This window comes from Pristis pectinata, chromosome 2, assembly GCF_009764475.1.
Source record: "Pristis pectinata isolate sPriPec2 chromosome 2, sPriPec2.1.pri, whole genome shotgun sequence".
In the NCBI taxonomy this organism is placed as follows: domain Eukaryota; kingdom Metazoa; phylum Chordata; class Chondrichthyes; order Rhinopristiformes; family Pristidae; genus Pristis; species Pristis pectinata.
Genome location: NC_067406.1, coordinates 102,634,329 through 102,650,333, shown reverse-complemented (window position 1 = coordinate 102,650,333; position 16,005 = coordinate 102,634,329).

Sequence of the window (16,005 nt, the reverse complement as noted above, 5' to 3'; positions counted from 1 at the left end):
GAGGCAAATTGCAAAGAGTGCAATTTAATTCAAGCCCAAGCAATCCAAGTAGATGCCATTGACCAGAAAAAAAGATGTAATTTAAATGCAAAAAAATGAATGGTCAGTGAGTTGGAAAAAAATTACATCTGTAATGTGAAATCTATCACCTTAAGAACTTAATGGAAGTGAGGCAGGCAATGGTCAACTCTCAGATGACAGACTGAGCACAATTAAATTGAGCCTGGCACCCTTATGTTAATCTGTTTCATATGTTTAAATTAGGACAGCTGAATGTGTTCATGGAGTACTTTTCCAGTTCAAATGAGAGAAGGAACGCTTGAAGGGTTTAGAGGAACAAAAGAGGTTTCAACCAAAGCTTCTTCCCTGATGTAGCAATTTCCTGGAATCAGATCATTCCTCACCCTTCCTAATCAGGCATTGGAACCACTCTGATGCTCCCACCGGTAGTGGGAGGCTTCCTATCTACTCCTGTGGCTTCCTCCAGAGAACTCTCCAAGCCTGACAATGACGCTAATGAGAATACACACAATAGTTCATCAAAACTTTACATATTAACAAACCTGAGGAATTTGCAAAACTGGCCTGATTCAATATCAGGACTATTGCTTCTGAAACAAAAGATCCTAAAGGCATGTTATATGCTAAATCTATAAATACAATGCTCCATCTATTTCACGAATATTCACCTCCTAAATAATGATATAACCAGTATGAGAATTGCTACACTCTTACTTCTCTCCCACTGCAGTTCTTGACGTTAGAATGGTTCATGCAAATATTGAAGGCATTGGGTTTGATTGCCAGTCTGTTTGATATGGTTATGTCGAGTGCAGGGACACTACAGTTCTCTGGTGGCTCTTGGCTAGTGGCATAGACTGCAGTCATGTATTGAACCTCACATGGTGTGATGTTGGGTCAGGTTTACTTGTGATACTCCCCATTTTCTATATTACAAAAGATGATTAAGCATTTGTATCAGCTGCCACAGATCTCCAGATTGAGAAAGCAAAGAGAAAACTAAAATGCAAAGAACAACAACATAAACTTTCACTGCAATTTTTTGGATGTACATTTTGATATTATCCAGCTAAATAATATAATTCTTAATCTGATATTATATTTGTTATTTTTGAGCTGATATCAGGATTTAAGAAGAAATTAATTTTGGGGGAATTTTTTGGAACTATTTAATATTTGGATTCAGTTTGACAGTTGTTAGTTGATGTTTACTTTTGTGAGATCTTTTAAATTAAACTTGCCTGTAAATATTTTTCACATAAATATAATCAGGAACTGCTGGAAATATTCAGTAGGCCAGGAAGCATCAATGGAGCGAGGTCCATGAGCTTTCATCAGAACTTTTAAATATTTTTAAGTTAGTTAGATAAATATGCCACATCATGACACTCCTCAAAATACCTACTCGGTTGAAGTTTTACATTACACCACCCCTAGAACACAAGAACGCAAGAGAATTGGAGCAGGAGTAGATTACCAGGCCCCTCAAGCCTGCCCCACCATGCAACATGATCATGGCTGATCTATGCTGGCTTCAACTCCTCTTCTGCTTCAGTTCCCCTAATCCTCAATTCCTCGATCTTTCAAATATTATTTATCTCCAACTTAAATATGTCTCATGATCTGACCTCCGCCATCCTTGGGAGCAGAGAAATCCAAAGATTCCCTACTCTCTCAGAAGAAATTTCAATGTGCCTCAGTTTTAAATGACTTGCCCCTTATTTTGCAGCTATGTTCCCCTGTTCATGACTCCCCCCACTAGTAAAACATCCCAACATCTCCCCTGTTAAAGCCTCCTTAGGATCTTATATGTTTGAATAAGGTTACCCCTCATTCCTCTAATTCCAAGAAATACCCAAACAGTTTAGCTAAGCTGACAACCCTCTCATCCCAATTGTGAACAAAAGTGAATATCACCCCAGCAACTGTCAAACTGAATTCAAATATTACACCTAATCATTCATTACCACAAAGAAAATCAAAAAAAATGAACAGTAGATACACCAAGGTTGACCCAAGATTCATTAGATGTTGGGGCAGAGACTCCAAGGGCCCACACTGACATTGCATTCTTATGCTTATAACATCACAGAAGGAACCCATTTGGTTCTTTGGCTCAAAGGAGAGGGATAACGGGACTAATAGCATTCCCAGGGAAGCAATCCGATTAGTACCATTTTCTCTCTCCATTTTCCCTGTACCCCTGCAACTCATTCTCTATCAAATACACTCATCAATCTCCAATTGATAGGTGGAAGAAATCCATGGGTGCACCAAGTAGGCCAGATATTGCCATGGAAGCAAACAGCAGACGTGCTCACCCACTCCTGGATTCAGTCCCACATGTGATAGGATGACTACTTTCCCTTTGTCTTAAAATGGGATGACAACTTTTGAACATGAGGAAGCAATACCAGGACCATCACCAACCCCCACCATCCTACACCTTTATTTTTGTGTTAAGTGAAATTGTTGAAAAGCAGTAAACTTTCCATCCAACATCAAAACATCAAAAAGAAAAATCTCTTCTAATTACTGCAATGTATTACTGCAATCTCTTCTAATTACTGCAAAGGTCCAAGATGGTCACTTCTGCAGTAAGTGCTTGAAGCTGGAGGAACTCTGGCTCAGAGTTGATGAGCTGGAGTCGCAGCTGCAAACACTGCGCAGCATAAGGGAGGGAGAGAGTTATGTAGACACGGTCCATCAGGAGGCAGTCACCCCCCATAGAGCAGGTACATCTGAGGTTCAGGATGCAGAGAGAATGGTGACTGTCAGAGGAGGGAAGAGGAAAAAGAAGTCAGGCAGGCAGACGGAGCAGGGAATCCCGGAGGCTGCTCCCCTCGGAAACAGGTTTTCCGCCTTGGAGGCTGTTGAGGGGGATGACCTGCAGGGGCCTAGCTGCAGTAACCAGGTCTCTGGTACTGGGACTGGTACTGCTGCTCAGAAGGGAAGGGTGGGAAAGAGACATGCGGTAGTGATCAGGGAAACAGATAGGAGGTTCTGTGGCAGTGAGCATGAATCCCAGATGGTATGTTGGCTCCCAGGTGCCAGGGTCCTGGGGGTCACTGATCGGGTTCACAGGATTCTTGAGCTGGAGGGAAAGCAGCCAGAAGTTGTGGTCCATGTTGGCACCAATGACATAGGTAGGAAGGGGGATGAGGTCCTGAAGAGCGAGTTCAGGGAGCTAGGCAGAAGACTGAGGAACAGGACCTCAAGGGTAGCAATCTCGGGATTGCTGCCGGTGCCATGCGATAGTGAAGGCAGGAACAGGAGGAGGTGGCAGATAAATACGTGGCTGAGAAGTTGGTGCAGGAGTGAGGGATTTAGATTTCTGGATCATTGGGATCTCTTCTTGGGAAGGTGGGACCTGTACAGAGAGGACGGGTTACACCCGAACCAGAAGGGGGCTAATATCCTTGTGGCTAGGTTTGCTAGGGCGGTTCGGGAGTGTTTAAACTAGTTTGTGAGGGGGAAGGGAACCGGAGGAGTAGGTCAGAGGAAGAAGGGGATGGGGAAAAGTTAGATCAAACTGGTAGAGAGGCTTTGGGGAAGGAGAAGCAGAGTACAGGCTATAAAAGTAGTAAGGTAGATGGACTGAAGTGTGTTTACTTAAATGCGAGAAGTGTCAGGAATAAGGGAGATGAACTGAGCGCTTGGATGAGTATGGGGATTATGATATTGTGGCTATTACTGAGACGTGGCTGACGTCAGGGCAGGAATGGATATTGAATATTCCTGGTTTTCTGTGTTTGAAGAGGGATAGGGAAGGGGGGAGAAGAGGAGGAGGGGTGACGATACTGGTCAGGGACACTGTTACACCTGCAGAAAGGATAGATGTTGTAGAAGGATCATCTCTGGAGTCCGTACGGGTGGAGTTAAGGAAGAAGAAAGGAGCAGTTACTCTACTAGGAGTATCTGTAGGCCCCCCGGTAGCAGTAGAGATATAGAGGAGCAGATTGGCAGGCAGTGTTTGGAGAGAAGCAAAAATAACAGGCTTGTTAAAATGGCAGACTTCAACTTCCCAGATATAGACTGGAACCTGCTTAGTGCCAAAGGATTAGATTGGACGGAATTTGTTAAGTGTGTCCAGGAGGGATTCCTGACGCAGTATGTCGACAGGCCAATGAGAGGGAATGCCATGCTAGATATAGCTTTAGGAAATGAACTGGGACAGGTGAAGGATTATTGGTGGGTGAGCCATTGGGTGACAGTGACCAATTGTTCCATATACTTAAAATTGTCATGGACACGGACGGGTGCAAAGAGGACAAGAAGATATTTAATTGGGGGAGGACGAACTATGAGGCTACAGGGAGAGAACTTGGGAGTGTAAATTGAGATATCCTTTTTGAAGGGAAATGTACGGTGAAGATGTGGTCAATGTTCAGGGAATTTATGCAGGATGTTAGGGATAAATATGTCCCGGTGAGGCAGAGAAGGAATGGCAGGGTGAAGGAACCGTGGTTGACGAGAGAGGTGGAAAGTCTAGTTAGGTAGAAGAAGGTAGCGTACATAAGGTATAAGCGGCAAGGTTCAGACAGGGCCCGTGAGGAACATAGAGTATCGAGGAAGGAACTTAAGAAAGGGCTGAGGAGAGCAAGAAGGGGACATGAAAAGCGTGGCTAGTAGGGTTAAGGAAAATCCCAAGGCCTTTCTCACGTAGGTGAAGGGTAGGAGGATGGCTAGGGTAAGAGTAGGTTCGATAAGACAATGTGGGAGAATGTGCCTGGAGGCGGCGGAAGTGGGAGAAGTTCTGAATGAATACTTCTCTTCGGTATTCACCGAGGAAGAGGGACTTGATGACGCGGAGGGAGTGCTGGTAAGGGTAATGTTCTCCAGGTTGTAGATATCAAAAGAGAGAATGTGTTGAAGTTGTTAAATAATATCAAGACAGATAAGTCCCCAGGGCCTGACGGAATATTCCCCAGGCTGCTTCGAGAGGCGAGGGAGGAGAACCGCTGCTAAGGATCTTTGAGTACTCGTTATCCATGTGGACGGTGCTGGAGGATTGGAGGGTGGCGAATGTTGTCCCCTTGTTCAAAAAAGGTAGTAGGGATAGTCCAAGGATTTACAGAGCAGTGAGTGTCAAGTCGGTGGTGGGTAAGCTGATCGAAAGGATTCTAAGAGATAGAATCTCTGAACACCTACAGAATCATGGACTGATTAGGGACAGCCAGCATGGCTTTGTGAAGTGAAGATCTTGCCTCATAAGCCTGATAGCATTACTTGAGGAGGTGACAAGGAAGATTGATGAGGGTAGTGCGGTGGATGTGGTCTATATGGATTTTAGTAAGGCGTTTGATAAGTTTCCTCATGGTAGGCTTCTTCAGAAGTCAGAGGCCAAGGGATCCAGGAAGCTTGGCTGTGTGGATTAGGAATTGGCTTGACTGAAGAAAGCAGAGGGTTGTGGTGGAGGGAGTGCCCTCGGATTGGAGGGCAGTGACTAGTGGTGTCCCGCAGGCATCGGTTCTGGGACCTCTACTTTTTTGATATCTATAGATGACTTAGATGAGGGGGTGGAAGGCTGGGTCAGTAAGTTTGCGGACGACACTAAGATCGGCGGTGTTGTGGATAGTGTGGAGGGCTGTCGGAGCTTACAGATGGATATTGATAGGGTGCAGAGCTGGGCTGACAAGTGGCAGATGGAGTTCAATCCGGAGAAGTGTGAGGTGGTACACTTTGGAAGGACAAACTCCAGGGCAGAGTACAAGGTAAATGGCAAGGTACTTGACAGTGTGGAGGAGCAGAGGGATCTGGGGGTTCATATTCACAGTTCATTGAAAGTTGCCTGAGAGGTGGATAAGAGCAGTTAAGAAGGCCAATGGGATGTTGGCTTCATAGTCGTGGGATGTAGTTAAAGAGCCACAAAGTGAAGAAGCAGCTTTACAAAACTCGAGTTAGACCACACTTCATGGACTGTGTTCAGTTCTGGTGGCCGCATTATAGGAAGGATGTGGAGGCGTTGGAGAGGGTGCAGAGGAGATTTACCAGGATTCTGCCTGGATTAGAGCGTATGGAATATGAGGAGAGACTTAAGGTGCTCGGGCTTTATTGACTGGAAAGGAGGAGGATGAGAGGAGACATGATAGAGGTATATAAAATATTGAGAGGAAAAGATAAAGTCGACAGCCAGCGCCTCCTTCCCAGGGCACCAGTGCTCAAGTCAAGAGGACATGGCTTAAGGTTATGGGTGGTAGGTTCAGGGGAGATGTCAGGGGGAGGATTTTCACCCAGAGAGTGGTTGGTGCATGGAATGCACTGCCTGGGGTGGTGGTGGAGGCAGATACATTGGACAGGTTCAAGAGTTTGTTGGATAGGCACATGGAGGAATGTGAGATAGAGGGATATGCGGGAGGAAAGGGTTAGATAGTGTGGGGGTGGCTTGATGGACGGCACAACATGGTGGGCCGAAGGGCCTATTTTGTGCTGTATGGTTCTATGGTTCTATGGTATCACTACTTTAATAGTCAGTTAAACAAAAATATGGTATTACATAGAATCAAGCAGTGATTGCTCTTCAGGAGGAGCAATCATCTCATCGTGGTGCTGTGTGCAGTGCAATGCTCCCCGTCATTTCCTTTTGAAGTAATCTTTTGTAAGGTCTGTAGATCCAGGTGACACAGTGCTATTGAAATAAATTTCTCATCTGCGTTATAGAATTCCCCTTCACAAATTTCCCTTCCTCAACCAAACACTGCATGAGTCCCTTTTATATTTGCTGTAAAAACCTTCTCTAAACCTCTATGCTAAGTTTTCTCAAAGCATACGGATGATTTATTGCAATACAACTGATAATTCATTTTTCCACTGGCTTCTGAAAGGTGGCTATTGCTCATTAGCAACAGGCAGCCACAGTTTGGTTCAAGGATTGTTCAAGATGTTCTTCAACAGTGCTAAGCACTTTTCTTTCAATAAAATTCTATCTAGTGCTGGTCCAAGGGATAGTAAGCATGTGCTGACTTGCCCATACATTTAGATTACTCAAGGTTAATAAATCAGCAGGAATCTTTCCATCCTTCCACATGAAGAGTATCATTGTGAAAGTGTTTATAAACTTTCACAGCAAAGTACTCTAAACCAAGAAGAAGACAGCTGCTGTTTGCAGACAGTTAGAAACAATGTAAGCACCACAATCAATAACAAATATATTTTTCCTCTAGTTTGACCCACAATTTTCACCATATTTTTTTATCCAGCTCATTTAGCACCACTAAAATTTGTATTGATATTGTCTGCAAAGAATGCAAAAGCTTTTCACTGAGATGATTTTTCTCAATCATTTAAAAAATTCATTTTGCAAGTCAGATTTTTTTTAGTAAAGAAGTAAGCTCTATTAGTTTAGTTTTCACTCCAGGCATTGGAAAAAAATGATGTACCACAGCTGGGAACAGTATTTGATCCTGACTCACTGAAATAGCTGCTGACTGTGGGACCAATATGTTGCAAATGATTGGATTTCGTCCATGCTGACAAATATTTCGTTTGGTAAAAATTATTTAATCAACTGTAATGTACAATCAATAGATCTGAAACTGTACCCTCGGTGCACAGAATGGTAAGCAAATGGTTTCTTGTTTGCATGAATATGATAATCTTCTGATGCATTTTCCTCGCAAAAATGTGAAACACTTGGAGGTACACACTTACTTTGCTCAGCACCCTTGTCTCTTTTTTTGAAGGTGCTGAGCAATATCACTTCAGGCATCATGAAATATTGAACAGCGTCATCCACATGTCTGACAAGTTATACTTTGGTTATCAGCAACTGATGTGTCTTTCATCAAATATTTTTGAAGTCCTCAGAACAGGCACGCTTTTGTGATTTGATTCCGGTGATAACAATATTTGCAATGCCTGCACTTAACACTATGTATGCAGTTACTCAGTCATTGCTGCATGCCATAATATTGACTGATGTATTTACGTTATTGTGAGTGCAACAGATTCAATTTTTACATGCCAATGCAAAACTTTTATTTACCCATGGATACTGAAATATAGTCATCTGGTAAAATCATGTTATTCCTTATTGTGAAATGCAACAGATATTAGGAATCAAAAAATACAAGACAACTTGCCACTTAAGAAAAAGTCAGGGCATCCACGTTTTGGCTTAAATACGGGACTTTTCAATTTATAAAATGGGATGTTTGGTCACTCTATTTAATGATCTCATCAGATTCTGAAAAGTGAGCACAGTGGACCATTCCCATTCTCTGAAAGGCATATTACTCCCCCTCAATCTTCCCCAGGATATCCTTACACCAGTATACTCTTATCCTGCTCAGTCTATGCATTTATTAAAACTCTATATCTCCAGTTACCATTGACATTCAACCAAATGACTCGAGCTGAAAACCACCTTAGACAGTGTGCCTCACCTGCTATCTAGGCAACACATGTCACAGAAAAGCAAGGTAACATGCCTCAATGACTACCGATTAGTTGCTCTGACATCCACCATCATGAAGTGCTTTGAGAGGTTGGTCATGGCACGCATCAACTCCAGCCTCCCAGACAATCTGGACCCACTGCAATTCGCCTATCGTCGAAACAGGTCTACAGGGGATGCCATCTCCCTGGCCCTACACTCAGCTCTGGAGCATCTGGACAGTAAAGACACCTACGTTAGACTATTGTTTATTGACTACAGCTCCGCCTTCAATACAATAATCCCAAGCAAGCCTGTCACCAAGCTCTGAGACCTAGAACTCAACACCTCCCTCTGTAACTGGATCCTTAACTTTCTAACAAACAGACTGCAATAAGTGAGGATAGGCAGCAATACCTCCAGCATGATTATTCTCAACACTGGTGCTCCACAAGGCTGCGTCCTCAGCCCTCTACTCTACACCCTATACACTCATGACTGTGTGGCCAGATTCTGCTCTAACTCCATCTACAAGTTTGCAGATGATACCACCGTTGTAGGCCGTATCTCAAACAGCAATGAGTCAGAGTACAGGAAGGAGATAGAGAGCTTAGAGGAATGGTGTCATGACAGCAACCTTTCCCTCAATGTCAACAAAACAAAAGAGCTGGTCATTGACTTCAGGAAAGGAGGCAGTGTACATGTACCTGTCTACATCAATGGTGTTGAGGTCGAGAGGGTTGAGAGATTCAAGTTCCTGGGAGTGAACATCACCAACAGCCTGTCCTGGTCAAATCATGTAGATGCCACAGCTAAGAAAGCTCACCAGCGCCTCTACTTCCTCTAAAGAAATTTGGTTTGTCCCCTTTGACTCTCACCAGCTTTTACCAATGCGCCATAGAAAGCATCCTATCTGTATGTATCACGGCTTGGTACGGCAACTGCTCTGCCCAGAACCGCAAGAAACTGCAGAGAGTTGTGGACACAGACCAGCGCATCACGGACACCAGCCTCCCCTCCTTGGACTTTACCTCTCGTTGTCTTGGTGAAGCAGCCAGCACAATCAAAGACCCCACCCACCCGGGACATCCTCTCTTCTATCCTCTTCCATCGGGTAGAAGATACAGGTGCCTGAGGGCACATACCACCAGACTTAAGGACAGCTTCTACCCCACTGTGATATGACTATTGAACAGTTCCTTTATACGATGAGATGGACTAGGACCTCACGATCTACCTTGTTGTGACCTTGCACTTTATTGCACTGCACTTTCTCTGCAGCTGTGACACTTTACTCTGTACTGTTATTGTTTTTACCTGTACTACATCAACGCACTTTGTACTAACTCAGTGTAACTGCACTTTGTAATGAATTGACCTGTATGATCAGTTTGTAAAACGAGCTTTCCACTGTACCACGGTACAAGTGACAATAATAAACCAATACCAATACTTTCACTCTGAGGTCTATTCTTAACCCACCTGACAAAGGAGAACACCAGTGAGTGATGGAGAAACAGAAGCAGCCCTCCGACCACCTTGCAACCTGCCACTGCAAAGGAGGCAGCTGGGGAGATGAGCAGCAGGATTTGGAAATGGGAAGCTGAGAACCTCACAGCCACCTACCAATGTTGCCCTGTTCTATCCAGCAACAAATGATATAACCTTCTCTCACAAGCACTTGATCGGCTGTGATTAAAAACTGATCGCGTGCAGAATGATAATTTTGAATATTCTATATTGACAATTTGAATTTATGTCTTTATATCTGCTGCAGAGCATTTGCCCACTCCCCAGAGCAAGCAGCAGGAACATGACTCCTCTTCCTCTTCAGAGGCACTCTGAAGGTGAACCATCACAGGAGTTACGCCTACCATTGATGTTAACATTTCAATGAGAAAGATAATTGTGCTTTTGACTGTTGACAGAGACATCATGAGTGAGCACCAACAGATAATGGAGACAGGGACAGCAGTGGTGAGGCAGCTTCGGAGAACTTAGGTGTGGTGCTAGTAGGCATTCCTGCCATACTGTGCACTCATGCAGAGAGACTGGAGAAGTCCATCAGCAAGATGACTAGCTTGAATGCAGACTTTTGCAATAATGTCTTAGTCCATGGAAGGAGCACCAAAGACAGCAGTCGCAAGAGAGATTGGATAGACTAGGACTGTTTACCCTGGAGAGAAGGAAGCTGAGGGGTGACCTTATATAGGTTTATAAAATTATGAGGGGCATAGATAGGGAAGATAGTCATAGCACTTTTCCCAGGGTAGGGGAGTCTAAAACTAGAGACCATAGATTTAAGGTGTGAGGGGAAAGACCTAAAGGGACCCCAGGAGCAAGTTTTTCACACAGAGGGTGGTGGGTATCTTGAACAAGTTGCCAGAGGAAGTGGTGGAGTCAGGTACAATTACAATGTCTTAACAACATTTGGACAGGTATATGGATAGAAAGAGTTTAGAGGGATATGAGCCAAATGCAGGCAAATAAGATTAGCTTAGTTAGGCTTCTTGGCCGTCATGGATGAGTTGAGCCAAAGGGCCTGTTTCTATGCTGTGTGACTCTATGAATCTATGAATCAAAGACATGCAGCCGTCTGCCAAGGGTATACACACTGCGCAAGTGTTGCCATAAGTAGGATATATGGTCTAAGATAGCCTAGCCTTGGATGTTCAGCACCACCAAGCCCCACCACAACCCATCTATACCCTACATCCTAAACCCACACTGCGCCCACTGCACCACTGCTCAGTAGAAGAGTTGAACAGCTCATTAGTGGCAAAGTAGAGTACAAGGCTTTTCAAGATGACAAGGGACGAGGAAGTAGGGATCAAAATATTTCCATTCCCCACTAATTGCTCCTCCCCAATCAGTCATTTCCTCACCTGCTACCTCATAGAGTCATAGAGTAATACAGTGTGAAAACTGGCCCTTCTGCCCAACTCTTCCATGCTAACCATAGTGCCCACCAAGCTAGTCCCATTTGCCTGCATTTGGCCCCCATCCCTCTAAATCACTCCTATCCATGTTCTCATCCAAATGTCTTGATGCAGCTGCAAGTAGAGTAGCTATCAATCCAAAACACAGAGGTGCAATGCAGCCATGAAAGGCAGGATCCTGGCAGTCTGCTCCTATCTCTGCTGAAGCACTTTGGAACTGCTGGAATAGGAAAAGCCAGGATTTTCCCTTGTAAATGGGTGTTTTCTCCAGTATTTCAGAGGATTAATTTTTAGTTTTACATCACCATTTAAAAATCATTTGTTGATACTACATTCTGGTCACTTTTGGTCAGTGACTGCAAGTCAAACTTCTGGAACGGTAAGGCATGGATTAACATCGACTAATGGGGGTGGGAAAGGCATGGATGGAAGTTTGTGTTGGTGCAATTGGGGGAGAGTGAGGATCTGCTGGGTGGACTGATATAGTCCAGGTAAATCTCACAGTAATAAGGGCATCCCATGCAGCAGTGTATACTGCTCCTCTTGCATTGCCTGCATCTATTTTCCTTCTCCTCCTCCTCCTCCTCATCTGTATCTTCTTCATTGGCAGACGAGGCTCTGACCTCTCTCATTAGTGCCTCCTATCTTTGTTGCAGCGCAATGTTGTCACAAAGCACACTAGACCATCACAATTCTAGAAGCCATGGTTGGTGCATTGTTAAGAGTGTCTCCAGATTTTTCCATTCACTTGTGTAGCATCCCAATAGCTTACTTGAACATGTTGTTGCCTGGTAGTTTTGCTTGTACTGCTCCTGGTCTTCATTGCTTGGATACCTCATGGGTGTCAACAGCTGTTTTATAAGAACACATTTATCTCTGAGCAGACATACAGCCACTTTGTGAGCATCCCTGAGAGACTGCCAGTGCCTTGATTGCCAACATGAATGCTGCGCTTTGTATCCTGAATCTGCAAGAAGCTAACCACTGCCACACTGCACGCAGCAGCTCATTCTGCCTGCCCTGTTAATGCGCTTGCCCATTTTGTGAAAATGGCAAGTGTCTGGTGCATTTGCACTGATTGTGAGATCTTGCAAAAGTCTCCAACAGAGCACTGGAGGGTGCTAAGGCAAGGTAACAGAGCACAGTGGTCATTTTGACAGCCTCTGGGAGAGCATGGCCACCAGGTTCAGGAGGGGACTTGTCTTGTTCCATTATGCTACAAATATCTACCATCCACTTGGCCCTCAATGGAGAGTGGTATCTTCACCCATATTGTGAAAACTCATTCTCTGTTTTTCCACCTCATCTAAGATTTATCTAAATCCCACGGCATAGTGGCAAAAGCAACACATATGATGATATCGGAGAGTTGCAAAATGCAATGAACAAATGTGCCCTTCCAAAGTTTAGACAGTGAACATTTAAGTCCACAAAGTTTACTCAAGTTATAACTTCTTGAAAGTTTCCTGAACAGCCTCGCAGCAGGAAGCAGCAGCGAGATTGTTGTTTTTAGTTTATTGCCTGGTGTCCTTCCCTTAGTTTAACAGGTGAATTCCAGGAAGGGCAAGAAACTACTGTACATAAATTAAACTCTCAAGCTACTTTTAATGTTAGTCTTAATGAGAGTAACAATGAAGTTGTCAACTTGTCTCTTCTGATGGTATTTCCCACATGGAACAAATGGGTTAAATGCAGAATTCGACATTAGGTAAGCAAACATATTCAGTTTTAGCAGATTTAATCTCCCACCATCATATCTATGCTAAAATCCACTCACACAGATGAATTTTCCCAGATCATTTTCCAATATTTGGCACCCTAAAATCCCTCCCTTGACCTGGCCCTCATGTATTCGATTGATCTGTTATGCTGGGATATGTCAAGCATAATTTTTGGGTCCCAAACTAAGTGCTTCAAAAGTGATCATCAAAGATCCCCACCATGCGGACCATGCCACCTTCTCACGACTACCATCGAGCAGGAAGTACAGAAGCCTGAAGTCCCACACCACCAGGTTCAAGAACAGCTACTTCCCTTCAACCATTTGGTTCTTGAATCAATGGGCAAAACCCTAATCACTGCAGTTGAGCAACATTATGACCACTTTGATAACTTTGCACTAAAATGGACTTTTTTTTGTTCTAGTTGTGTCCTTTCTTGGAAAAACTGTACATAGTTTATGTTTAATTTATGTTTTTCTTGTGAATGCTGCTTACATGATTCTATGTGCTGTGATGCTGCTGCAAGTTTTTCATTACACCTGTGCATGCATGTACTTGTACATATGACACTAAACTCAACTTTGACTTTGACTTTGATTTATTAGATGTAAAGTTTGATACTTTGAAAAGTCCTCTTAACATGATCTGAAGCTGGAAAAGTACAAATTCTTTCTTCCCCTGTGGGTCAACTTTAATTATCCCCCGTTCTCATTGGTTTCAGGATTTATGCTTCAGCCAACCACCATCCATAAATATCTGGTCACAGGGCCAATAAAAATAGAATGAAGTCACATTTTATATTTTGCCTAACTTCATTTTACTGCTTGTCTTCATTTTAAGATAAATTAAACTGAAGTTAAATTTAATAGGTCCCTTACGTAATGGAATCAACACATTGAAACTCTTAAACAAAAAACAAGCTTTCATTGCGCTGCCAATTAAAAATAAGCCTTAAATAGGAGAGAAGATTAACATCAGGGAGAAGGAGGAATATCTGATTATCATTTACTGAAATTAATTTTGAAGCATAAATAAGAGTAATAGGTTTGGCTTTGATAAAATGATCACTGATAGAAGTTCCAACAGAGAAGTGAACTTCCCAATAACTCGTGATGTTGTGTCAAACAGTTGGGATGGCTACATCGGCAGCATGGGTTCAAGTCATCCTCTGAGAAATATCAGATTAAAAAATGCCTGGCAACTCACACCGTGACTGGGAATTCAATAGACAATGAAGTCAGCCATTGCTTAACCTGCATTTATCATTCTAGTTATGATATTCTTATATATTTCAGATACATTTGTCTCTTTCTGGTGATGATGTAGCTGCACGCAACGCGCTATTGCATGTCTGCCCGCGGCTCCCGACGGCGGCTCGAGTCCCGCGTGTGTGGGCCGCCACAGCACCCCCTCCAGAAACGTCCATCGGGGGAGTGGAGCCCCCAGTCTGTGTGGCTTGCCTGGGTGGCTGGACTTGTCGGCGCTGTGCGGTTACCCTCACTGGTTGCTCAATGTCCAAGTGCACTGGTTTGAGGCGGTCCACTGTAAAAGTCTCTTCCCAGCCACCCACTTCCACGACACACGTAGATCCGTTGTGCCGGATCACCTTGAAGTGTCCCTTGTACGGCCGCTGTAGAGGTAACCTGTGCATGTCCCTGTGAATAAAAACATACTCACAGAATCGGAGGTCGTTAGGGGTGAAGGATGGTGTGGGACCATGCCTGGAGGTCGGGACCGGTGCCAGGGTCCCTACTTTGTCCTGCAGCCTCGTTAGCACCGCTGCTGGAGTTTCTTCTGAACCTTGGGCCTCTGGCACGAACTCGCCCGGGACGGTCAGGGGGGCGCCGTAGACCAATTCCGCCGACAAGATGCCTAAGTCCTCCTTGGGGGCTGTGTGGATGCCCAGTAGGACCCAGGGAAGCTCATCTGTCCAGTTGGGGCCCCTGAGGCGCACCATCAAGGCCGACTTGAGATGCCAGTGGAATCGGTCTACCAAACCATTGGACTGGGGATAGTACGCTGTGGTGTGATGCAGTTGGGTGCCCAGGAGCTGCGCCAGTGCTGTCCACAAACCAGACATGAACTTCACCCCTCTGTCCGTTGGGAGGCCGAACCTGGTGATCCAGTTTGCAATGAGCGTCCTGGCACAGGACTCAGTGGATGTGTCTGCGAGTGGTTCAGCTTCCGGCCATCTGGTGAACCTGTCTACCATGGTAAAGATATACCTGGCGCCCCGGGAGACTGGCAGGGGGCCAACGATGTCCACATGGATGTGTTTGAACCTCCTGTGTGTCGGCTGGAACTGCTGGAGGGGAGCCTTCACGTGTCGCTGGACTTTGGTGGTCTGGCAGTGTACGTAGGCCATGGCTCAGTGTCCCACCTGTTTGCACAAACCATGCCAGACGAATCTGTCCACCACCAGCTTGATGGACGCCCAGATGGACGGGTGGGCCAAGTCATGCAGCGTGTTGAACAGCCGGTGCCTCCATGCTGCTGGTACTACGGGTCGGGGTTTGCTGGTATACACGTCGCACAGGAGTCGATCCGCTGCCGGGCCGATGGGGGCATCCTCCGACTGGAGCCCCGAAACGGCGGTGCGGTAAACTGGGATCTCGGTGTCCGACTGTTGCGCTTCTGCCAGTGCTGCGTAGTCTATTCCTGAGGACGATATGCCCGCTGAGTGGAGGCAGGGGCGAGATGGTGTGTCAGCAACGACATTGTTCTTCCCTGCAATGTGGCCGACGTCCGTGGTGAACTCTGAAATAAAGGACAGGTGCCTCTGCTGCCAAGCCGACCATGGGTCCGATACCTTGGCCAGTGCAAGGGTGAGGGGCTTGTGGTCTGTATACACAGTGAACTCCCTTCCCTCGAGGAAGTAGCAGAAATGCCGGACAGCCAGGTAGAGCGCTAGTAACTCTCTGTCGAAAGCGCTGTACTTCACCTCTGGTGG